Source organism: Staurois parvus, unplaced genomic scaffold, assembly GCF_062004578.1.
Source record: "Staurois parvus isolate SC_StPar_1 unplaced genomic scaffold, SC_StPar_1.0 ptg000688l, whole genome shotgun sequence".
NCBI lineage: Eukaryota > Metazoa > Chordata > Amphibia > Anura > Ranidae > Staurois > Staurois parvus.
This window is the reverse complement of record NW_028318484.1, coordinates 658952-686424: the sequence shown is the minus strand read 5'-3', so window position 1 is coordinate 686424 and position 27473 is coordinate 658952. Positions and strand designations below refer to the sequence as shown.

Here is a 27473-nt window from a genome sequence, read left to right as displayed (position 1 = left end):
CAGGACATGCATCTTTCTATATGTTTTTTAGTATATTCTATTATTGGGTATGTATACAGTAAGTAGCCTTTGTTGTATGAATGGCCCTATTTTATTGTATATGTATACATGTGGTGTTTATCCATATGTACTTTCGTTCTAGACCAATGTGTTGAGGTTTCAAGGTCTCAAAGTCCATCTGTAGACATCTTCCCTGATGGAACGTAATTGACCTATGAAGCTGTAATCTAATACAGATTGGTCCATTATATGTGTTATGTATAAATGTTATTTTATTAAAAGTTTGTACCTTTTTATCTTAATGGTGTTTGGTACCTAGAGAGTCCCACCCTTCTCTTCTTTAGTATATGGTGAGTTTTTTAAGTTGTAATATTTTTGTCACAATTTTATAGAAAATGAAGAAAGATTTTTTTTTTTTTTTTTTTTACATACTGTCACCAGTGCAGTACAGCATCATATGACTGGTGGTTTTTAGGGAAACTGACTGGTGACAGTATTCAACAAAAATAAATAAATGCATATTTCTTTTTACCATTTTTTAAAGTACTGTGGGCAGGATGGCAAGTTGCTACATCTGTTTTAAAACAGAAAGTAAGGAAAATCTTTTTTCAAAATTTTTAGTCTTTTTTTTCCCCTTCACATAGTAAAGCAGACAATAGTTATTAAAGAGCACCAAAAGGCACCCGAATCAGTCTCAAAAAGTGCTATAAAATTTGTGTACATGTTGCAAGACCAAGAAATTGTTAAACTACCTCAGCGCTGAAAATTAAAAAATGGCCTCTTGGAAAGGAAGAGATTATAACACGCTGGTACTGAGGTAGTTAAGTCTGCTATAGCTTCTGGTTAGAAAAAAAAGCTACATTAAATTCCTGCCCCTGCCATTCTCACCGAGTAAAATCACCAGTGCAAATGTAGCCAAAGGGTTAAAATTCAGTACACGTTTTCTAGTCGGACTCTCCCTGCAAATTCCATTTCTGGTAAGGTCTGTTTCTTAGCTTCCTGTCAGGAAAGATACTTTCACTTTCAGTTACAGATGGCCTATAGCTCGCTTTACGACCCTCTGTTATATTTAGCATTCAGCTAGGATTTTTAACGTGAAAGTCTGAAGAACTGTGTACAGCGTTCAGCAACAAGAACACCTATTAAGTTTATAAACAGCCCTGCGATCAAGTTCGTCAACAACTGGTACGTGTTTCTTTGTAATCCTTGATGTCACAGTTTCCGTTTACTAACACGACTCAGTACTCAAGGAATTACTGTATATGAGGGATATAGCTCACTTTGTTTTTTAAATATGATGAAATATTGTTGCTTTGGAGTTTTCATATTTTGATGTATGTTATAGCAGATGTTCTATGCCTCTTTTTCATTCTTAACAGCACAGCAAATGTTGAATGTCTGGTAAGCTGCTGAAGTACACAATGTTAGCACTATGTCCGCAAGAAGCACAGCAGCTGCAATGCCAGGTGATGGAAGAGCTGGTAGCTGTCATGCTGCACACATAAATCTTCTCTGCCATCCTCCGGTATCGCCCACGTTCATATGGGCACATGGACATTTACAGGCATCAGTGAGCTCTAACTTAAAACCCCCAAGCATGGTGAGCTGCAACTTGTGTGAATGGTGATGCTCTTTTACATCGGCTTTTACTGCGCATGTGTGAATAATGTATATCCCAAATGCAAAACTTGCACACTCATAAAAATACATCATATGCGCATGCGTGGGTAAACGCTCATGCAAGAGAGCATCTGAGTTTAGACAAGCACAAGTGTTTCCAACCATGCACTTCTATGTTTGGCTGCAGATACCACCTGCAGCTTCCCAGGTGCGTGAAAATGCCAGGAGTGCATTAGCAATATTAACTTGGACAAATTTACAAAAGTAACACGTTTTGGCGTAAAGATTTATTCTGAACGTTGCAATAAATTAAATTAGCGCTAAATGTGCATGGCATTAATGAGCCTTTACACTTTTTACACCCGGTAAGTGTTTTGTTTCTGCTAGAATGCTGCTGCTGCTCCTGGACATGCTGGCAGTGGGTTTTTTTCAGCCTCTAAATTTCTCTAAAAGCCTATGTGTGCATGGACACAAAGGGTAACATGCAGGGGTGCCTGCAGACACCCCTAAGAGCAGCGTCAAAAACATTCAGTGTGCATGAGGTCTAAACCTTTTCTTGGAGTCCATTGATGGACTTGCAAGGATTTTCAGAGTTGTCTGGCACCAGTGCAGCAGGTGTAGCATTTACCTCCAAAGGAGCTGCTGTAGTAATGTCCAGGTCTTCCCTAAATCCACCCCAAAGCCGGCACAAGGTAGTTTCACAGCCAGATGCACACACACTTTTGTTCTCCAATAATGAGTGTAGGGGTTGTTGTTTTTGATGTTTTATTATTAAAGAACTTGGATAGGGATGGAAAATTTAGTAGGATACTCCAGGAATAGAACTAATTACAGTTGAGGACAGAACTTCCTTAAACAGCAGCCTTGAGCAAAGTTCCAGTGTCAGAGAGGGGGTTAGATGGACGGTGCACTTCAGGGCACCAGCCAGCATCCCCTTGTTTCAGACACACGCTGACTATAAAGCACTGGAGGAGTTGCAAAGCAAATAGGTCCCCAAGATCCCACATTGTCTGTACTCACGAGGCACAAGAACAGAATGGTAGCCTCCTTCCAATCTTCCAAGCAATGCCCTCCAGTGATACCAGACAGATCTTTGGCAGACAGCTCCCCTCAGTCAGCTTTCTGAAGAATGAGGGTCACATGGGTTACTAAACCCATGACCCTGAATTCACAATATTTGGTCTCTCACAGTGCACACTACTTGGAAATGCAATTATTGTAGTAAATATAAATGAAATACCTTTTCTCATCAGCAGTATATAGCAGCCTTGTGACTTCTCCAGCTGAGCACTGGTTAAAACTTGAAGGAGGAGTTTTCATTCTGCTGTGACTGTCCTATGAAGTTGCATAACCCCTGACCTTCTGTCTGAACAGTACTGATTGGCCCTGTGCTGATCACATGCACCCTCCCAAAGTAAAAGTAAAACTCTCTAGCAATACACACCAAACTGAGCATGTGCAGATTGACTCCTAGAGCTCTGTTCTATCAGCAGATGGATTGGGGACAGTAAAAGAAGGGGAGGATCAGAAAAGACACAGAGCCTTTTTACACAATGCAGAGGATTAGCCCCTTAGATCCCACTTTGAGTATAACAAGCATGTTTTACTACATATACAGACTGTTTTTACTGTTGTGGGTTTAACACTTTAAGACTAGAGATGAGCGAATCGAACATGACGGAGTGGAATTCGTTTCGAAGATTAGGAAATATTCGATTCGCGCCGAATCCGAAAATTAGCAAACTTCGGATGCACGAATCGAATTTTCCCAAAAATGGCGGCGACATGTGTGGCGACGGAGCAGGGATCTCTGGGAAGGCGCGCAGACAAGGTGCGCTGACCCATAATGCATTCATTCATGACATGTGATCGCATTAGCCAATCAGCAGCCAGCCAGCCAGCACTGTGTAATGGTGGAGCTATAAATCGCGGCCATCTTAGAATTCTCCATTAGCCTCCGGTCATTCAAGAGAGACAGACCTCTGTGTATTAGGGACAGAGTTAGGGCCACAGAGACTTTAGGGCCACAGAATCGTTACTTAGGGACACAGAATCGTTACTTAGGGACACAGAATCGTTACTCAGGGACTCAGAATTGTTACTCAGGGACACAGAATTGTTACTCAGGGACACAGAATCGTTACTCAGGGACAGACACAGAATTGTTACTCAGGGACACAGAATTGTTACTGAGGGACACAGAATCGTTACTCAGGGACACAGAATTGTTACTCAGGGACACAGAATCGTTACTCAGGGACACAGAATTGTTACTCAGGGACACAGAATTGTTACTCAGGGACAGACACAGAATTGTTACTCAGGGACACAGAATTGTTACTGAGGGACACAGAATCGTTACTCAGGGACACAGAATTGTTACTCAGGGACAGACACAGAATTGTTACTCAGGGACACAGAATTGTTACTGAGGGACACAGAATTGTTACTGAGGGACACAGAATCGTTACTCAGGGACACAGAATTGTTACTCAGGGACACAGAATTGTTACTCAGGGACACAGAATTGTTACTGAGGGACACAGAATCGTTACTCAGGGACACAGAATTGTTACTCAGGAACACAGAATCGTTACTCAGGGACACAGAATCGTTACTCAGGGACACAGAATTGTTACTGAGGGACACAGAATCGTTACTGAGGGACACAGAATTGTTACTCAGGGACACAGAATTGTTACTCAGGGACACAGAATCGTTACTCAGGGACACAGAATCGTTGAATTAAAGAGTATGTCAGACAACACGCAGAGGAGTGGCAGAGGAGGCAATGTTTCAGGAGCGAGCAGACGTGGCAGCAGAGGAAGGGGTCGAGGCAGCACTAGTCGCAGCCAGAGGCCAGTGCTCCCGGTGTCATCCAGCGGTCGTGTCTCCACCGACAACCCTGCCGTCATCGATTGGTTGGCTCGGTCGTCTTCCTCTTCCCAGGTCACCTCTGACACCTACAGCCAACGGTCGGTGGGTACGTCAGACACAACCGTTATTTGGCATGGCCCGGGAGCAAGCCCACTGAAATCACGTGTCCTCTACCTGCCCCTGTCCTTTGGTGTTCCCTCACCAAGCGAAGTATCGCATGCTGTGGGCTCAGCCCCACTGTACAGTGAGGAAGAGCTAACAGAGGGCGGTCAGGAACGGGGGGAGACATCCGCCTCTTCAGCAGCCAGGCGAAGAAGTAGTGGCGAGGAGAGTGGCTCGGTAGCCGGTCTAGAGACAGGTCTGTCTCCTGACCCACACGCAGCCGAGGGGGCTAGTAGTGAGGCAGAGACCCTAATTGATGATGATGAGGCTGATCGCACTTGGCAGCCTCGTCGTCATCAGGCTATTGCTTCCGCATCATCAGGAGAAGAGGGTGCCAGCTTGGCAGCGAGCAAAACAGTCGGTGGGTTGCCCAGGAGGCAGCAGGGTCGCAGCAGTGTCAGTGGAGGCAAACGGCCACGGAGTAGAGCACCAGCTCCACTGCAGCCTACCACCACGGCCAGTAGTGGTGCCGGTGTGCACGGAGGAAGTAGCAGTCAGCCAGTGAGGAGTAGCGGGGGCAAAGTTTCCTACTCGGCGGTGTGGCAATTTTTCGTCAAGCCGCCCGAGAAAGTAAACGTAGCCGTATGTCGACTATGTGGCCAGAAAGTCAAGCGTGGCCAGGGGGGCCATGTTGGGACTACAGCGTTGCGTCAGCATATGCAGCGTCGCCATTCGGTGGCCTGGGAAAACCGTGATAAAGATACGGCGGTTCTGCCTGCCCCAGCCCCCGCTCCATCACCCGCTCCGTTACTTGCTCCGTCACCCGACGTCAATCGCCTTCTATCAGCCAGTCAAGGCTCCAACACCTCTGCTGAGGGGAGTTGTCGCTCGTTGGCATCTTCCGCTCGTTCAGATGCTCCTTCTCCTGCTACTCCTCTTCACGGATTCCGTCAGCAGTCTTTCTTGGAATCCGTTTCCAGGAGACAACAGTTTGCGAGCACGCACCCGACGGTGCAGAAGCTGAACGTCCTCCTGTCCAAGTTGCTGGTGCTGCAGTCCCTCCCTTTCCAAGTGGTGGACTCAGCACCTTTCCGAGAAATGATGGCTTGTGCCGCGCCGCGGTGGAGAGTGCCAAGCCGGCATTTCTTCGCCAAAAAGGCAGTGCCAGCCCTGCATTCACATGTAGAAGAGATGGTGGGCCAGTCTTTGAGCATGTCGGTCTCTGCCAAAGTGCACGGCAGCACCGACGTGTGGAGCTGTAACTACGGTCAGGGACAGTACATGTCATTTACGGCCCACTGGGTGAACGTGGTGCCGGCACAGCCACACCAGCAACTTGGACAGGTCACGCCGCTTTTGCCTCCACGTTTTCACGTCCTTGGTCCAGCAAAGATGTCCGCCTCTACCACCTCTTCTTCCGCCGTGTCCTCAGCCGCCACCCCCGTCCCAAGTCCCATTACCCAACCGGCATATCACATGTGCAGGGCACAACGGTGTCACGCTGTGCTGCACCTGGTATGCCTTGGCGAACGTAGTCACACAGGGGAGGAACTTCTGAGTGTAATGAACAGAGAAATCGACAGATGGCTGTCTCCGCGCAAACTGAGAACCATGTTGACCGACAACGGAAAGAACATGGTGTCTGCTCTGTGTCAAGGAAGGTTGTGCCATGCGCCATGCATGGCTCACGTGTTCAATCTGGTTGTCAAGCGGTTCCTAAAATCCACCATCCCACTGCAAGACATCCTTAAAATGTCACGTAAACTTTGCATGCATTTCAGCCATTCCTACACCGCAAAGCACACCCTCCTTGAGCTGCAGCGGCAGAATGGAATTCCACAGCATCGCCTGATCTGCGACGTTGCAACAAGGTGGAATTCAACCCTACATATGTTAGACCGCCTTTATGAACAGCGAAAGGCCATCACCGATTTCCTGATGTTACAAGCGGATAAAGGTACTCCCCTGTGTAACTTAGATGTCAGTCATTGGCAGCTCATGCGTGACACCTGCCGCTTGCTCAGGCCCTTTGAGGAGGCCACGCTATTCGTGAGTCGGCAGGACTATGGGATGAACGACGTCATTCCTCTGTTGCACGTCCTGGAACAAATGCTGTTAACAATGGCTGGTCAGGGTGCGGTAGACATGGCGCACACATCTCAACGCCACATGACCCCTGTGGGGGCAGGACAGGAAGAAGAGGAGGAGGTAGAGGAGGACATTGGTGCTCAGGAATTATTGAGTGAAATGGGTGGTTTTTCCACTCAGCGGACAGGAGTGGAGGAGCAGGAGCATCTGGTAGAGGAGGAGGAGGAGACAGAGGACCCAGGCGCACCGTGGCAGTATGCTGTGGAGATGGAGGCAGGGAGTCCCTCGCATTCCTTGGCACAAATGGCCCATAGCATGCTCGGTTGCTTGCGTAGCGACAGCCGAATAATAACCATCAGACAGAGGGATGACTTTTGGCTGTCCACCTTGTTGGACCCTCGCTACCGTTCAAAAATGGTGGCCTTTTTCACACCTGCTGAGAGGGAGGCCAAAATAACGTACTATAAAAACCACCTATGTAGTCAGTTGGTCTCTGCCTTTCTGCGCCAACGTCCATCCTCAGACACTGTGGGCCCTGTGCGCTCGCGTTCCGCTGCCATGGCAGCAGGGGAGGGGTGGGGTGGTAGGAGCAGTGGCAGCTCCACCAGCAGCGGCTGCCTCAGTCTGCAGTCGATGATGAGTAGCTTTCTTCACCAGCGCAGTGAGGAAACTACTAACCAGCCGCAGCAGCAGCAGCATCAGGTGGACCTGGAGCAGGACCTCAAACAACAGGCTTGGGCCTACTTGGACAGCACCCTGCCAACCGAGGTAGACAATCCCCTTGACTACTGGGCAACGAAACTTGACCTTTGGCCCCAACTAGCTGAATTTGCCCTTGAAAGGCTGTCATGCCCGGCCAGTAGCGTGGCATCGGAGCGCGTGTTTAGTGCGGCAGGAGGTATTGTAACTCCGCGGAGGACACGACTGTCCACCCAAAGTGTGGAGAGACTCACGTTTGTGAAAATGAATCAGGCGTGGATTAGTCTGGATTTCAAACCACCAGTTCCTGACACAACTGACTAAATCCGCCATGAATCATGCCCCAAACATGTTATTATTTTTAACATAGGCCTCTGTATGGCCTTCAATTTAAGCTGCTTACGCTTCGCCACTCTGCCATGGGCCCCTGTACTGCCTCCTCTTGCTGCTGCCAGGTCCAGAGTGTGTCATGGGTCCCTGTACGGCCTCCCATTGCTGCTGTCTCCATCGCCACACTCTGCCATGTGCCACTTTCAGGTCTCCTCACACTGCTGGTGGGTTCCATTTTGTCATAGGGTGCTGGCAGATTACGGGCCTCCCATTGCTGCTACCAGGCCCGTAATCTGCCATGGGCCCCCGTACCGACTCCTCATGCTGCTGCCAGGCCCGTAATCTGTCATGGGCCCCTGTACCGCCTCCTCATGCTGCTGCCAGGTCCAGAGTGTGTCATGGGTCCCTGTACGGCCTCCCATTGCTGCTGCCAGGCCCGTAATCTGCCATGGGCCCCCGTACCGACTCCTCATCCTGCTGCCAGGCTCGTAATCTGTCATGGGCCCCTGTACCGCCTCCTCATGCTGCTGCCAGGTCCAGAGTGTGTCATGGGTCCCTGAACGGCCTCCCATTGCTGCTGTCTCCATCGCCACACTCTGCCATGTGACACTTTCAGGTCTCCTCACACTGCTGGTGGGTTCCATTTTGTCATAGGGTGCTGTATGGCCTCCCATTGCTGCTGCCAGGCCCGTAATCTGCCATGGGCCCCCGTACCGACTCCTCATGCTGCTGCCAGGCCCGTAATCTGTCATGGGCCCCTGTACCGCCTCCTCATGCTGCTGCCAGGTCCAGAGTGTGTCATGGGTCCCTGTACGGCCTCCCATTGCTGCTGTCTCCATCGCCACACTCTGCCATGTGCCACTTTCAGGTCTCCTCACACTGCTGGTGGGTTCCATTTTGTCATAGGGTGCTGTATGGCCTCCCATTGCTGCTGCCTCCACCGCCACACTGTGGCTCCACACTCTGGTTTTGGCCCCGTGACTGCCCAAATGAGTGAGGTGTGCGGTGATTCTAAGATCGACGGCACTCATCTGCATGTCATACTGACTGACTGTATTATTTCTCTTCCCCAGCAGACTCCAAGGGCATTTAAATTAAAGGTACAGTGTTCTGCACTAATATAAAGGCTCTCTGAAGCCTAGAAACACCCTTTTTATAAGTTAAATTCGCAGCGAATATATTCGACTCGAATCAAATTTATTCCGCGAATTCGCCGAATCAGCCGAATCGAATTTTTGAATAATTCGCTCATCTCTATTTAAGACCCTCAGGTTGCCCTACCTAAGGTCACATAGCAGCTGGTTCCTGGGGAGGCAGCGTGCCTTCCCCCAGGCTGGTGAAATCTTCTCCAAGAAAAACCCAGGACTTACCATGCTCAAATAATAAATACCTTTTCCCAGCATTTCCAGGGCTACACTCCCTGGGATTGGCTGGAGCGGCATAAATATAAATACTGTGTTCTGCTTGAGTTCCACCTATGTATCCAGAACCTGCCTAGGTTACTTGTTATGATTAAGCACGAGATTGTGTTAAACACGTTAACAAGTCCTGTACTCATGTCCTGCTGTTTTGTGTGTCCTATGGATCAATAAATACACACTATATTCATCTATCCTCCGCTGTGCGGCTGACCATTCTTCCAATTGCATCGTGTGTGGTGGCGAGCCAGAGCCTGCATCTGTTGTGGATTGATCTGGGTTGTTTGCCTGAGCGGTATGCCTTTCTGTTCTTTGGATCTAGGTTACTTTGATACAGAGAAAGTCGGGCAGAACTAGCAGCATTTGAACTGAGCAAGCACTAATAATTGCAGCTCTCTATTAAGCAGAAAGCCTGATTAGATTTTCCTAACAGTTCTCCTGTTAAGCAGAGGAACCAACTATAAACTGCTTATCTAGGAGGGTGCTACAATAGGTACATTTGAATTTTCTATCAGTGTGGAATATATATCAGTGTGGAATATATAGCAAGGGACATACAGTATTTCATTGCTAGCAACAGGGATTTATAGTGGGCAGTGGGAAACCATCCGGAGCAGAATATCGCTGCTCTTGCGAGACACACAGGGCTGCCATTCATTCTGAATGGCACCCCCACACATCTCAGCCTGCAGCACATGTGTGGATGCAGGAACCGCAGGGAAACCGCACGGTCTAAAAGACCATGCGGTTTCCCTGGAGTTGCTTTTTACATATACAAATATATATATACAAATATATGTAAAAATATATGTGTTAAAATTACTTTTTTATATGTTAAAAAAATCTGAAGAATATATTTAAAAAATATTTTTTTTTTAAAATATTTTTCATATTTTCTTATATTTTGTAATATATAAAAAACATTTCAACATGCAATATATATATATATATATATATATATATATATATATATATATATATATATAATTTTTTTTTTGTAATTGAAATATATTTTTAAATATATTGAATACGGCCAAAATTGTAGTATTTCAAATATATGTCAATATATTTGGGAATTTATTTTTAAAATATATTTAAAACATATTTTTCTTCCTTGTGGTAATGTTTCTCATAGCCTGGAAGTCTACATCAAAAGACTGGCACGTGTAGATAACAGGCAAAAGAGGAATATCATTGAATATTTGGGGAGAATATTTGATAAGAGCTGATGCAATTGCAATAGGATAATTTTTTTCTTTCAGCGAACAATGCACAAATAATTTACATCTATACTTTGTGGTGTGTTGGGGTGCCAATTCAAAATGCATGGCACCACGAAAACCACAGTCGGCTTGTTGGGAACTGAGGTTCCCGTGTGGGCTACGTTTTCCAAAGAAGTGCAGGAACTTCTTCCCTGCGTGTCACGGGCACAGGAATCCATTCAAGTGAATGAGCCCTCATGCCCGTGTAAAACGCGGCCCGCACGGCCACATATGTGAATCGGGGGTTAAAGTCCATCTGAAACCCCTGTTATTTCCCTTCTGAGTAATAAACAAGTGATTTCAAGACAAGTAAAGGTGGTCTATATAGTGAACTTTGTGTGGAGTTATTTACTTTCAGGTCATTACAGAGCACAAAGAGCACACTTTACATCCAAACAAAAACAAATGTAGGCCTCATTCACATGGGGTGTATCAATATGTTCACCCATGCAAGGGCTGTCCCGTGCATCAGTGTAGAGGCAGTCCCATTCATGTCAGTTGGGATGCAGCAGCTGCACAGACACAGCTGCTGGTCCTAGTTTAACATCCATGCAGCATACCTCCCAACAATTGCGGATTGAGTGGAACTTTCCTGCATTTTCACCTTTGACCTCAGTCCCGGTGTACAGGGGCTTTGTCCAGCATTATTCTATCTATTCTTTATATGCTAACTTCCAGCAGAGCAGGACCTGCAGCAGTGTGAACATCTAGCACAGCCAGGGATTGGTGGGCAAGCCATCGGGGCTTGCAGCCGCAATGAGAGAGAGCATGCAGCTGCCAACTCCAACCTGTGATGTTGGGGATGGGCGGGGCCGATATGCGTTTCAGGGACTCCACCCCCTTTGTCAGGCAAGCACTGCATAGGCAAACAGCTGGCATTTATACATTGCTGGCCAGGGAAGACGGCGACAAGGGGCCGGACCAATTGGAACCACTGCATGTGCACCTGCAGCAGTGTGTAATAAACCTGAATTATACATCACTGCGGGTGCACATGCAGTGGTTCCAATTGGTCCTGCCCCTTGCCACCATTTTCCTGGTTGGCACTGTATAAATGCCAGCTGTTTCGCTATAAATGGTTTGTTTTTAAAAGGTGGCAGAGCCCCTGAAATGCATTTCTCCGACATCACAGGTTGGACTTGACAGCTGCACTCTCTCTCTATGCAGGCGTACCCCCACTGGCTTGTTCGCCAATCCTTGGCTGTGCCAGATGTTTACACTGCTGCAGGTCCTGCTCGGCTGCACTCATTTGTTATCCATTTGATGCCTGCATTCTTGTCTAGGCTCCGGTATGCTGTTAATCAAGATTTTAGAATGTAAGTTTATGTTTAATTGGTTTCTTTGTGGTTTAACTAACTTCTAAACCTTGCACTCTGTATGAAATGCACTCCTGAATCCTGCACTCTGTATGAAACGCATCCCTGCATCCTGCACTCTGTACATAACACATCCCTGAATCCTGCACTCAGTACATAACTCATTCCTGAACCTTGCACTCTGTACGAAACGCATTCCTGAACCTTGCACTCTGTATGAAACGCATTCCTGAACCTTGCACTCTGTATGAAACGCATTCCTGAACCTTGCACTCTGTATGAAACGCATTCCTGAACCTTGCACTCTGTATGAAACGCATTCCTGAACCTTGCACTCTGTATGAAACGCATTCCTGAACCTTGCACTCTGTATGAAAGGCACTCCTGAATCCTACACTCTGTACATAACGCATTCCTGAATCCTGCACTCTGTACATAACGCACTCCTGAATCCTGCACTCTGTATGAAAGGCACTCCTGAATCCTACACTCTGTACATAACGCATTCCTGAATCCTGCACTCTGTACATAACGCATTCCTTAATCCTGCACTCTGTACATAACGCACTCCTGAATCCTGCACTTAGTACATCACGCATTCCAGAACCTTGCACTCTGTATGAAATGCACTCCTGAATCCTGCACTCTACATAATGTATCCCTAAATTCTGCACTCTGTATGAAACACACTCCTAAACCTTGCACTTTCTACGTAATGCATTCCTGAATCCTGTATTCTGTATTAAACACATTCCTGAATCCTGTACTCTCTACATAATGCATTCCTGAATCCTGCGCTCTGTATGAAACGCACTCCTGAATCCTGAACTCTGTGCATAATGTATTCCTGAATCCTTCCACACCTTGTTTAACGCATTCCTCCACAGTTTGTGCAAAACCATTTGTAATGGAAGATTTTTATTCTTTTTTTAAATGATTGTGCTGGGGTTTGTGTCCATGAGACTCTTGCTTGTGGTACAGCAATCAAAGCATATTTTATAGGTACAAGGAGGCCTGGGTTTTGTTCAACCATGACCCTTAGGCCCCTCCCACTGTTAAGCATTTGGCCACACCCATTTTTGCCACGACCTGCTACACACGCCGCAGGTCACATCCTCCCCCAAGTCTCCCTCATTCTGAAGTTCAAAAGTTGGGAGGTATGATGCAGGTGTGGGTGCATGTTCTCAAACGCACACAGCCTGTAAATATCCGTGTAAATAAGGCTTTTATGTCCACACACAGAAAGGCTTCTTCACAGTAAGAGACGTGAAAATGTGGAATAGACTCCCCCAACAACTAGCTTGAACCAGTTCAGTAGATTGTTTAAAAAAGAGCTGGATGAAATCTTAAATGTATATGATATTAACATTTATAGGTGATAGCAGCAGGGATTGTTAATCCTGAGAATATCTGATTGTCTCCTTGGGAATCAGGAAGGAACTTTTTTTCCTGCTGTAACAAATTAAACCATGCTTTATTAAGTATTTTGTCTTTCTCTGGATAAGCTATGGATATAGGATTGTGTATGTGGAGGTTTTCCGTAACTATGCAACTATCAAAATTTGGCATATTAGGCAGGGTTCACACTGTTTTGTTGCAGCAACATGCAAGACTTATAAAATGTATACGATGTGCAGATATTTTATATATATGAATGTACATTTTTATGTTTTATTGATATATGTCTGGATTATTTGAGCGGTGCTATTTTTTTGATGTTCTGTTCAAATGAATGGGCACCCTTATTAGAATGCAGAATATGTAACACACTGCAACTGTGTAAATCCAGCCTTAAAGCGGCGTTCCAGCTGAAAAAAGGAATAAAATAAAAACTGTAGCTGCTGACTTTTAAAATAGAGCCACGTACCTGTCCCTCGGTCCAGCGGTGTCCTCACCACGGCTGGTTTCACCGGTCATCTTCTCTCCACTGCGCTAGCATCTTCAGTGTGGGAACCCGGCTGTGACAGCTTGTGGCTTCAAAGCTGGGTGCCCACTGCGCATGTGTGAGTAGTTCTGCGCTTTGTGAATGGACCCTGTAGCAATTGTACATACAGATATGTCTGCGTCAGACATCCATTTTGCTAAAGATCCTCCATCTTGTGTCATTCTCACTCCAAATCAGTCCCCCCCTCCCTTTTTGTTGAATGGCATGTGGTCTGGTGTGGCTGAGTTCAGGAGTGCATCGGGCCGGCATATATATATATAGCAGCAATAGTTGTGATGTCCAATCATATCCCCCTGATGAAGTCACGTGACCCAGTGACGTAACGCGTAGGGGAGGGGCTCTGACATCACGACGTTGTCTTGGACACAGCACAGCACGGCAAGCATAGCAGAAACTGCAGGACATGCTGAAACTGCCTTACTCTGAAGCCTATGCTAAAAACTTTGTATGGAACTTGCAGCAGCAAATAAAGCCTTAATTTTAAAAGGATAAAGCACTATGATGGTTTTGTTTCTTCATACAATCATCCTGTGATATATTGGAGAGAAATCAGTATAGGAGGAAGGAGACCTTTGGAAGAAAAAGCGAAATATCCATCCAGCCATCAAATCCTGATCAGCAGCAGGCATAATCACTCCAGAGATCCCAGGTGGATTAAGATCGAGCATAATCATCCCATTTGCCATCAGGAATATCCTAAGCAGGAGGATCATCCCAGCAGTCCTATAAGGACAAAAAGCTAGTTTTGCCTTTTTTATAAGGCAAAACCTGAGGTCAGCGCATAATAAAATCACACTGCACGTGGATAATGGGATTGCACCATCATAATTTAAATTGAAAGAGGACTGTCTATGAGCACTTTTTCATAGATATATTTTTTTTATCACTATCACTATTTACTATTGTCACCAGCACAGTATGCGGTATTTATTTATGATGTTATAAGCAGAAGATAATTGTATTTTATACACTAGATATAAGTATATATATTATTTTATTATTTTTTCAGAATTTTTTTTTTTCCTTGGATTATCATTTGAAATAGTGAATATTGTAATTATTTATACACAGGAGCGCGGCACAATTTATATATTTAATTTAGCTGATGCCATGCTGTCTGTCAGACTCTTGCTCTGAGCTGATCATAAAGCTATAAACCCGTCAGTCACTGGACTTGAAAGCATTCCGGAATAGCAGTAAAACCTACATCCCATTTGAAACCAATTTTTCATACAATTTCATAACTTTTGGCAGGAAATACGTACAATAAAACAAAGCATATATTCAGATAGGTCAGTTTAATGTGAGTCACCTGATACCTTACATCCCTAGATTATGTCTACCCAAGAGCAGAGAGCGATATCTCCTTAACCCTCCCAAGCAGATATGTCATATCTGGTATCTGGACGTTCAGAATATCATTCTGCATATTATCCTATCAGTGGATAGGATGCTACATGTACCTATGGAAGGTTATTGACCCTGGTATAACTTGGGAGGGATTTTGGTTCTAGCCTGGGTCTCCGCCTAAACCCCCTCCCCAAATGAGGCGATTGGCCCTTGGCTTCAGAGACACCCCCTGCTGGAGGACTAGAAAATAGGCTGTCAGGCCTGGAGAAGTAAGAAGAGATTCTCCCTTTTAACATCAGGAACCAACTTTGGGAGAAACGGTACCCTTTTGTTCAGGACACTTGATCTGCTTAAACCAAGGACTCTGGCAAGTACTCTACATTTCTAAACTTCTTTCTGTTATCTCTGTTGTGTTATTGCTCTCTGTATTTATTTATATATATATATATATATATATATTTATGCTACATCTTTTTCTGTAAATATTTTTATTGCACCATTTTTGACCTTTTTAGTAATAAATCCTATTTTCTGAAAAGTGATGAACTGTTTCTAAAGCTCTTTAACGCAAAGTAAGAATCCCTTTCTCTGAAGAGCGCTACTGTGTTTTTTAAACTTCTGCATACATCTGCCTGCGGTGACAGTGTGACGCTTATTCAAACATCATAGTGTTACTGCTAAGATATCTGAGTTTCCTCCTTCTCTGTACAAAAAGATGGTGGTGGCAGTGTGAAGGGTTAATTGCGTACTTAACTTGACCCAGTAACAATTGCTCTCATGCTGCAGCACATAGATTGTGGTCCAGTGAGCAGGAAAATCTTTGTGCAGGGTGCAGCTGAGCGTGGCATTGTTACGCAAGTGGCAGCGCGGTTTTAGATTGGCTAGTCCTTCGGTCACAAGTCGGTGAGAAGGGCTGGGGGTCTGATGCCGCGCCTGTCACAGACCCATAGTCTTCTGGGACCTGTCATGTGTCCCAGAAGACTACGGGGAGAGAGGGCGATTTCAGCGGAAGTGGGAGCGGTACCTGTCAAATTCCTTAATGGGAAGCAGGGGACAAAGGCTTAAAGCGTAACTTCCCCTTTTGGGTGGAGCTCCACTTTAACGTTCAAAAGAAGATGTAATGTACCTATTTTTAAATAGTAAATAAAGCTGGGAAGCTGGATTTCACCTTCATCTTGCTAGACAGATCTTAAGAGAATGGAAGGGACTAAACAGGACTTTTACATTTCCCAAAGCCTTTCACAAGGTTAATGAGTGCAAACCTCCTTCCATCAGCAAGGACATTGAAGATGAAACGTGGCTGGGTCTTCCAACATGACAATGATCCCAAACATACCGCCTGGGCAACAAAGGAGTGGCTTCGTAAGAAGCATTTCAAGGTCCTGGAGTGGCCTAGCCAGTCTCCAGATCTCAACCCCATAGAAAACCTTTGGAGGGAGTTGAAAGTCCGTGTTCCCCAGCGACAGCCCCAAAACATCACTGTTCTAGAGGAGATCTGCATGGAGGAATGGGCCAACATACCAGCAACAGTGTGTGCCAACCTTGTGAAGACTTAAAGGAAACGTTTGACCTCTGTCATTGCCAACAAAGGATATATAACAAAGTATTGAGATGAACTTTTGATATTGACCAAATACTTATTTTCCACCATAATTTGCAAATAAATTCTTTCCAAATCAGCCAATGTGATTGTCTGGATTTTTTTCTCATTTTGTCTCTCATAGTTGAGGTCTACCTATGATGCCAATTACAGGCCTCTCTCATCTTTTTAAGTGGGAGAACTTGCACAATTGGTGGCTGACTAAATACTTTTTTGCCCCACTGTAAGTCACAAAACTTGCTGATGAGAAAAGGTATTTAGAAGTTTATACTTACTAAAATAATTGCATTTCCATGTTGTGTGTACTGTGGGAGACCAGATATAGTGAGTGCAGGGTCCTGGGTTTAGTAACACTTTAAGGGTACCATCATCTAAACTGCTACAAATCAAGGGTGACAATGCTGCAGTGATTTCACTGCAGATGCAAGAGTCACCCTATCAAAGGTAGTGCCTAATCAGTTGTTCTACTGGCAGGGTCAACATGTATCCGCAAAATGTTCCAGGGGGTACATAAAAACAAAGCCAGGTCTTACTTATATGGTTAGCATACATTACATACTATATGTAATTATTTTTTTCTTGTATCTTGATTGTTCTACTTTAGCCCTTCTATGCTAACCTCCAAAGCCCTTCCAGAAAAATCTGTTGCTTGATGTCAACCATTTTTGTAGAGCACGATCCATTTTTTCCTACTTGAATTGAAGGGCCTTAATTTAGTTTTACTTAAAGCAGAGTTCTAGCCAGTTTTGTATTAATTAAAAGTCAGCAGCTACAAAAATTGTAGTTGCTGAGTTTTAATAAACACACAATTACCTGTCCCAGGGTCCAGCAATGTATTCACCCGTGCTGTCCCTTCTCTGCCTCTTCTCTTCACAGCCGGGTGCCCACTGCGCATGCATGAGTTGCACTGTGCATTCTGATTGGTCCAGCAGTCTTCTGGGACCTGTGAAGGTTCCCAGGAGACTTTGGGAGGAAGGAGGGGGCCGAACTTCCATCTCACTTCGCCTCCCCCCCAAAAGGTGCCAAATATGGCAGTTAAGGGGGGGGAAGAGGCAAATAAGCAGAGCTTCCACTTTTGAGTGGAACTCCGCTTTAAACTATATTTAAATATTGCCACTTTAATTTGCTCTGTCATTGTAAATATTTGTCTTAGGGCTCATGTACACTGCAGCTGCTAAACTGAAGTTTAGGAGCAGTTGTGCGTTTTTTCAGCAGCCCCTGAACTCTCCTATGTTTTCCTATGTGTCCATGTACACATAATCGTTTACAGTAGTTCACAGGCAGTTGAGGTTACAGGCATTTTTTTGAAAGCACAAAAATCGGGCTCAGGAGTAAAGTTTACCAGTGTTCCAAACGTTTGTATCTGCGTGTAAACGTTTGCTTTTAGATGCGTTGTTGGGCTGGTCCATATCCAGATGCAGTCCAGTGCCTTTTTTTTTCATCAAAAATGCAGGCACAGAATTTTCCATATATTCAAATGGACCTAGTCAAGCCCTCTGTCATCTCCAATCCCCCCCCCAGTTATCCTAATCCTAGTTTTATAACCATTGCTGTGTACATTTGTGTGTTTTTTATTATTATTATTATTATACAGGTTTTATATAGCCCCAACAGTTTGCGCAGCGCTTTACAAAATAAAGGTAGACATTACAGTTACAATACAATTTGGTACAAGAAGAAACCGAGGGCCCTGCTCGTTAGAGCTTACAATCTAGGAAGAAAGGTTGAGTGATACAAAAGGTAATAGCTATGGGGGGATTAGCTGATGGAGGAAATAAAATGCAGTTTACTAATTAGAATCAGGATAGGCTTCTTTAAAGAGAAAGGTTTCAGGAATTGTCTGAAGGTAGATAGATTATGAGACAGTCAGACAGATTTGGGTAGGGAGTTCCAAAGGATGGGAGAAGCTTGGGAGAAGTCCTGGAGGCAAGCATAGGAGGAGGTGACATGGGAACTAGAGAGCAGAAGGTCTTGGGAGGATTAAAGTTTGTGTGTTTTTTCTTTTTCTCCCCTCAGAGATGGTTTTTTTTACATTATGCTATAACTTTGTGTCTTAGTACTACTTGGACCTTGAAGGGGACATACCCTGAAAGCTTGTCCTTTAAATTGTATATTAGTGCAAATAAAAAAAGTATTACAGACAGTACTCAGTTGTTTCTGTGGCAAGTGCACTAATACTGCTACATTCACCTCAAGGAACACTTCATAGTTAGGTTTGATTTTTAGATTTTGTTGCATTTTCCCTGCTTATCCTTTTTTTTGAAGCAGCTGTCCTGTTTACATAGGAATCAGCATAGTCCTGATGTTACTATTTAAGAATGTGTGGGTAGGGATGTTATTTACAAATTGCTATGTATGCAATGGGAGATGTTTATTAAAACTGGAGCTGCTGTGCATGGCAACCTGATAGATTCTATCTTTAGCTTGTTCAATTAATCTTTGAAAATGAAAGATAGAAGTAGATTGGTTACTGTGCACGGCTTCTCCAGTTTTGAGAAATTCCAAATTCCATGGCAGATTAGAGACATCTATGTTTCTGTATAAGTCTTAATATGGCTTAAAAAAAAATTTAAAAAATGAAATCACAGCATAGTTCGAAAGACTTCCATTACCAATTTTCATATACTGTAGCTACTAATCTTTGACATAACATGAACAGTATTGTTGTTTGCAGACTCAGATTCACACGAGTGTCAACAGCAACTCCTCTTAGAACCAGTGTATTCTTCTGATAACAAATACTTTTAATAGCACACAGTACTTTCTGGGTACAAACAAGGAAGAAAAGTATGCAAAATCATGCCACTGTTATCTTTAAGGTTCATGTTTTTATGATAATTCTCTTCCTTGTGTGTGCTTCGAAAGTGTGCTGTAAACATGACATTTCATCCCCACCCCAACTGCAAATAAGCCATTGGAAAAACATTTTTAGACTGATTTTTTAGAAGCTTTCTGTACAGTGTTTATAGTGCAGCATGATTCTATATTCCACCTTTATCAGTTCTTGAAATACGTACAGTATCTCCCAGAAGTGAGTACTCCCCTCACATTTTTGTAAATATTTTATTATATCTTTTCATGTGACAATACTGAAGAAATGACACTTTGCTACAATGTAAAGTAGTGAGTGTACAGCTTGTATAACAGTGTAAATTTGCTGTCCCCTCAAAATAACTCAACACACAGCCATTAATGTCTACACCGCTGGCAACAAAAGTGAGTACACCCCTAAGTGAAAATGTCCAAATTGGCCATTTTCCCTCCCCGGTGTCATGTGACTCGTTATTGTTACAAGATCTCAGGTGTGAATGGGGAGCAGGCGCGTTAAATTTAGTGTTATCGCTCTCACTCTCTCATACTGGTCACTGGAAGTTCATCATGGCACCTCATGGCAAAGAACTCTGAGGATCTGAAAAAAAGAATTGTTGCTCTACATAAAGATGGCCTAGGCTAAAGGAAGATTGCCAAGACCCTGAAACTGAGCTGCAGCATAGTGGCCAAGACCATATAGTGGTTTAACAGGACAAGTTCCATTCAGAACAAGCCTCGCCATGGTCGACCAAAGAAGTTGCGTGCACGTGCTCAGCGTCATATCCAGAGGTTGTCTTTGGGAAATAGACATATGAATGCTGCCAGCATTGCTGCAGAGGTTGAAGGTGTGGGGAGTCAGCCTGTCAGTGCTCAAACCATATGCCGCACACTGCATCAAATTGATCTGCATGGCTGTCGTCCAAGAAGGAAGCCTCTTCTAAAGATGATGCACAAGAAAGCCCGCAAACTGAAGACAAGCAGGCTAAGGACATGGATTACTGGAACCATGTCCTGTGGTCTGATGAGACCAAGATTTGGTTCAGATGGTGTCAAGCGTGTGTGGCGGCAACCAGGTGAGGAGTACAGAGAGAAATGCATCTTGCCTACAGTCAAGCATGGTGGTGAAAGTGTCATGGTCTGGGACTGCATGAGTGCTGCCAGCACTGGGGAGCTACAGTTCATTGAGGGAACCATGAATGCCAACATGTACTGTGACATACTGAAGCAGAGCATGATCCCCTTCCTTCGAAGACTGGGGCGCAGGGCAGTATTCCAACATAACGATCCCAAGCATACATCCAAGACGACCACTGCCTTGCTAAAGAAGCTGAGGATAAAAATGATGAACTGGCCAAGCATGTCTTGAGACCTAAACCCTATTGAGCATCTGTGGGGCATCCTCAAACGGAAAGTGGAGGAATGCAAGGTCTCCAACATACACCAGCTCTGTGATGTCATCATGGAGGGGTGGAAGAGGACTCCAGTGGCAACCTGTGAAGCTCTGGTGAACTCCATGCCCAAGAGGGTTAAGGCAGTACTGGAAAATAATGATGGCCACACAAAATATTGACACTTTGGGCCCAATTTGGACATTTTCACTTAGGGGTGTACTCAATTTTGTTGCCAGCAGTATAGACATTAATGGCTGTGTGTTGAGTTATTTTGAGGGGACAGAAAATTACACTGTTATACAAGCTGTACGCTCACTACTTTACATTGTAGCAATGTGTCATTTCTTCAGTGATGTCACATGAAAAGATAGAATAAAATATTTACAATGTGAGGAGTGTACTCACTTCTGTGAGATACTGTATATGATTCTGGCATTTGACAAAGAATTCAAAGCTGCATTGCAAAAAAAAACTGTATACACGTAACAGCCAGCCCCTACATATAGGAGTATTTTATATTGACTTCACATTGATTGTGCTAGACACCCTATAATAAACTCTCTTATCTAAGAGGGATTACTTTAACCGGTTCTGTGCCACCCTGTAGCAGAAATACTGCTACAGGGCAGCATGGGTGTGTGTGTGTGTGATTTTGCAATTCCGGGTAGGGGGCATGCACAAGTCGTGGCCTTGGCTGTTCTGTGCCACCCTATAGCAGAAATACTGCTACAGGGCAGCATGTGTGTGTGTGTGATTTTGCAGTTCCAGGTAGGGGGCATGCACAAGTCGTGGCCTTGGCTGTCATTCACTGGGTCCGGGCTGGTGATTACTCGCCGGCACCTAGTGATTGCTGAGTATCTCCGACGGGGAGAGACCTATATGTACACAATGCAGATCTCTCCTATGTCAGCTCCTGCACACTGCTTTGTATGGCTCTGCATAGCCATACAAAGCAGTGTGCTTACAATGAAGCACAAAGGGAAAATGTTACCAGCACACCAAGGATCACCAATATGGGTCCAAAATTTTTAATGAATGATCACATAGTTACAGCAAGGCAACGTTTTGAAGTTTCAAAGGACCCCTTCATTACGCATGTGACCACATGTCCTGCGAGACTCCGAAACTTTACCTTGCTGTAACTATGTGATCGTCCTTACTTTTTAATATATTTATAAACGATATAGGGTCTGAGATTAAAAATCCCATTTCAGTCTTTGCAGATGACACCAAGCTGTGCAGTGGAATAACGTCCTTACAGGATGTCTTCAATTTACAAGCCGACCTCATTGCACTGTTTAATTGAGCAACTATATGGCAAATGAGGTTTAATGTTGATAAATGTAAGGTTATGCACTTGGGGGCTATGAATACAGTGGGGATCGAAAGTTTTGGCACCCCAGCTAAAAATTTGTATTAATGTGCATAAAGAAGCCAAGGAAAGATGGAAAAATCTCCAAAAGGCATCAAATTACAGATTAGACATTCTTATAATACGTATGTCAACAAAAGTTAGATTTTATTTCCATCATTTACACTTTCAAAATAACAGAAAACAAAAAAATGGTGCAAAAGTTTGGGCACCCTGCAGAGTTAATATCTTGTACTGCCCCCTTTGGCAAGTATCACAGCTTGTAAACGCTTTTTATAGCCAGCCAAGAGTCTTTCAATTCTTGTTTGAGGTATCTTTGCCCATTCTTCCTTACAAAAGTCTTCCAGTTCTTTGAGATTTCTGGGCTGTCTGTCACGCACTGCTCTTTTAAGGTCTATCCATAGATTTTCAATTATGTTGAGGTCAGGAGATTGTGAAGGCCATGGCAAAACCTTCAGTTTACGCCTCTTGATGTAATCCCCCGTGGATTTCGAGGTGTGTTTAGGGTCATTATCCATTTGTAGAAGCCATCCTCTCTTTAACTTCAGCTTTTTCACAGATGGCATCAAGTTACCATCCAAAATTTGCTGAAATTTTATTCAATCCATTTTTCCTTCTACTCGTGAGATGTTCCCTGTGCGACTGGCTGCAACACAACCCCAAAGCATGATTGATCCAACCCCATGCTTAACAGTTGGACAGAGGTTCTTTTCATTAAATTCTGTGCCCCTTCTTCTCCAAACGTACCTTTGCTCATTCTGGCCAAAAAGTTCAATTTTAACCTCATCGGTCCACAGAACTTGTTTCCAAAATGCATCAGGCTTGTCTCTATGTTCATTTGCAAAGTTCAAACGATGATTTTTGTGGTGAGGACGTAGAAGAGGTTTTCTTCTGATGACTCTTCCATGAAGACCATATTTGTACAAGTATCTGTTTATAGTGGAATAGTGTACCACAACTCCAGTGTCTGCCAGATCTTTCTGGAGGGATCGTGCAGTCAAACATGGGTTTTGAATTGTTTTTCTCACAATCCTGCCAGCTGTTCTGTCTGATATTTTTCTTGGTCTTCCAGATCTTGCTTTAACTTCCACTGTTCCTGATGACTGCCATTTCTTAATTACATTCCGAACAGAGGATATTGACATCTGAAAACGCTTTGCTATCTTCTTATAGCCTTCTCCTGCTTTGTGAGCGTCAACTATTTTCAGTTTCAGTTTTCTAGACAACTGCTTAGAAGAACCCATGGTGCTGATTGTTGGGGCAAGGTCAGATGAGTCTGGGCATTTAAAACCTTTGAGATTGACATAACCTGGTCTTCCCAGACGATGATTAAGAGCAATCCATGACACTGGCAGGTCTCAGCTTTGCAAAGGGGGCAGTGCATGCTATAAATTCTGCAGGGTGCCCAAACTTTTGCAGACGCCATTTTTTTGTTTTCTGTTATTTTGAAAGTGTAAATGATGGAAATAAAATCTAACTTTTGTTGACATATTATAGGAATGTCTAATCTGTAATTTGATGCCTTTTGGAGATTTTTCCATCTTTCCTTGGCTTCTTTATGCACATTAATACAAATTTTTAGCTGGGGTGTCCAAACTTTCGATCCCCACTGTATGCATGCATCATACATACTAGGGGGAGTACAACTGGGGGAATCAATGGTGGAGAAGGATCTGGGAGTTCTGATAGATCACAAGCTTAATAATGGCATGCAATGCCAAGCTGCGGTTTCTAAAACGAGCAAAATCCTCTCTTGTATTAAAAGAGGTATAGACTCCAGAGAGATATCATATTACCCCTGGACAAATCATTAGTAAGACCTCATCTGGAATATGCAGTTCAGTTTTGGGCACCAATTCACAAAATGAACATTGGGGAACTTGAGAAAGTACAGAGAAGGGCAACTAAACTGAGGCATGGAGGAGATCAGCTATGAGGAAAGACTACAGGAACTGAATGTATTCTCTCTTGAGAAGAGGAGATTAAGGGGGGATATGATCAACATGTATAAATACATCAGTGGTTCATATAGTGAACTCGGTGTAGAGCTATTCACCCTGAGGTCATCACAGAGGACAAGGGGGCACTCTTTACGTCTGGAGGAAAAAAAATTTAATCTCCAAACACTAAAAGGTTTCTTCATAGTGAGAGCTGTGAAAATGTGGAAGAGTCCCTCAAGACTTGGTTCTGACCAGCTCAGTGGATTGCTTCAAAAAAGGCCTGGATTAATTCTTAGAAACACAGAATATAACTGGATACTCATATGTAACAACCAAAAACACAGATGTACAGCAGTTCTCAGAAACAGTGCTTATACAACTAAATATTAATTAAGTGATTCAAAGGAAAGCAAAATCTTCAAACATTTTTCAGTTTATATAGTGAATGTTTGAGTTTGTTAAGAATACAAACACTGCTATTTTTTTTAACAGTCTAATATTCACTTTTCTTCATTTTTTTTAGAGCAACAACACAAATTTGATCTATTTTTCTTCATGTTTTGATTTGGAATAGAATGTGTAGTGTTCCCAATGCATTTGTGTGTATGGAAATAAAAGTTATTAGAAGGATTTTGAGCTTTATTCACTTTTTTCAACACACTGCTATTATTTTGAACACAACTGTATATACATCCTAGCGCCTGACTAGGAGGGTGCTACATAAAGCACAATTAAAAAAAGGGTTTTTTTTAACTATTTTGGGCCAGATTTTCTTATGATGATAATTAGAGATGAGCGAATCGAAGTAGGCGAAGTGGAATTCGTTTCGAATATTAGGAAAATTTCGATTTTCGCGAATCGAAATTTTTCCTAAAATGGCGGCGACATGTGCGGCGACGGAGCGGGGATGTCTGGGAAGGCGCGCAGACAAGGTGCGCTGACCCATAATGCATTCATTCATGACATGTGATCGCATTAGCCAATCAGCAGCCAGCCAGCCAGCCAGCACAGTGTAATGGTCGAGCTATAAATGGCGGCCATTTTAGAATTCTCCATTTGCCTCCAGTCATTCAACAGAGGCAGACCTGGCTGTATTCAGGGAGAGAGTTAGGGACAGAGAAACATTACTTAGGGACACAGAAACGTTAGTTAGGGCCACAGAATCGTTACTTAGGGCCACAGAAACGTTACTTAGGGCCACAGAATCGTTAGTTAGGGCCACAGAAACGTTACTTAGGGACACAGAATTGTTACTCAGGGACAGACAGAATTGTTACTGAGGGATACAGAATTGTTACTGAGGGCCACAGAATCGTTACTTAGGGTCACAGAAACGTTACTTAGGGCCACAGAATTGTTACTTAGGGACAGACACAGAATTGTTACTGAGGGACACAGATTTGTTACTGAGGGCTACAGAATCGTTACTTAGGGCCACAGAAACGTTACTTAGGGCCACAGAAACGTTACTTAGGGCCACAGAATTGTTACTTAGGGACAGACACAGAATTGTTACTGAGGGACACAGATTTGTTACTGAGGGCCACAGAATCGTTACTTAGGGCCACAGAAACGTTACTTAGGGCCACAGAAACGTTACTTAGGGCCACAGAATTGTTACTTAGGGACAGACACAGAATTGTTATTGAGGGACACAGAATTGTTACTGAGGGCCACAGAACCGTTACTTAGGGCCACAGAAACGTTACTTAGGGCCACAGAATTGTTACTTAGGGACAGACACAGAATTGTTACTGAGGGACACAGATTTGTTACTGAGGGCCACAGAAACGTTACTTAGGGCCACAGAAACGTTACTTAGGGCCACAGAATCGTTAGTTAGGGCCACAGAAACGTTACTTAGGGACACAGAATTGTTACTCAGGGACAGACACAGAATTGTTACTGAGGGATACAGAATTGTTACTGAGGGCCACAGAATCGTTACTTAGGGCCACAGAAACGTTACTTAGGGCCACAGAATTGTTACATAGGGACAGACACAGAATTGTTACTGAGGGACACAGAATTGTTACTGAGGGCCACAGAACCGTTACTTAGGGCCACAGAAACGTTACTTAGGGCCACAGAATTGTTACTTAGGGATACAGAATTGTTACTCAGGGACAGACACAGAATTGTTACTGAGGGACACAGATTTGTTACTGAGGGCCACAGAAACGTTACTTAGGGCCACAGAAACGTTACTTAGGGCCACAGAAACGTTACTTAGGGCCACAGAATTGTTACTTAGGGACAGACACAGAATTGTTACTGAGGGACACAGAATTGTTACTGAGGGCCACAGAACCGTTACTTAGGGCCACAGAAACGTTACTTAGGGACACAGAATTGTTACTCAGGGACAGACACAGAATTGTTACTGAGGGATACAGAATTGTTACTGAGGGACACAGAACCGTTACTTAGGGCCACAGAAACGTTACTTAGGGCCACAGAATCGTTACTTAGGGCCACAGAAACGTTACTTAGGGCCACAGAAACTTTACTTAGGGCCACAGAATTGTTACTTAGGGACAGACACAGAATTGTTACTGAGGGGCACAGAATTGTTACTGAGGGCCACAGAACCGTTACTTAGGGCCACAGAAACGTTACTTAGGGACACAGAATTGTTACTCAGGGACAGACACAGAATTGTTACTGAGGGATACAGAATTGTTACTGAGGGACACAGAAACGTTACTTAGGGCCACAGAAACGTTACTTAGGGCCACTGAATTGTTACTTAGGGACAGACACAGAATTGTTACTGAGGGCCACAGAACCGTTACTTAGGGCCACAGAAACGTTACTTAGGGACACAGAATTGTTACTCAGGGACAGACACAGAATTGTTACTGAGGGATACAGAATTGTTACTGAGGGACACAGAACCGTTACTTAGGGCCACAGAAACGTTACTTAGGGCCACAGAAACGTTACTTAGGGACACAGAATTGTTACTCAGGGACAGACACAGAATTGTAACTGAGGGACACAGATTTGTTACTGAGGGCCACAGAAACATTACTTAGGGCCACAGAAACGTTACTTAGGGACACAGAATTGTTACTCAGGGACAGACACAGAATTGTTACTGAGGGATACAGAATTGTTACTGAGGGCCACAGAATCGTTACTTAGGGCCACAGAAACGTTACTTAGGGCCACAGAAACGTTACTTAGGGCCACAGAATTGTTACTTAGGGACAGACACAGAATTGTTACTGAGGGATACAGAATTGTTACTGAGGGCCACAGAATCGTTACTTAGGGCCACAGAAACGTTACTTAGGGCCACAGAAACGTTACTTAGGGACACAGAATTGTTACTCAGGGACACAGAATT

The 27473-nt window shown here is 44.1% G+C and overlaps 1 protein-coding gene across 1 annotated transcript in view; it reads left to right on the top strand.

Moving 5' to 3' along the window:
- Window positions 1-1034: 1034 nt before the first annotated feature.
- The window catches only part of LOC149447417 (protein mono-ADP-ribosyltransferase PARP14-like), a 127931-nt gene continuing 101492 nt past the window's right edge, over window positions 1035-27473 (top strand). Inside the window, exon 1 of the mRNA XM_089652608.1 lies at window positions 1035-1185. The gene's annotated coding sequence lies outside the window, so the exon portion shown is untranslated. The remainder of the gene's footprint in view (window positions 1186-27473) is intronic.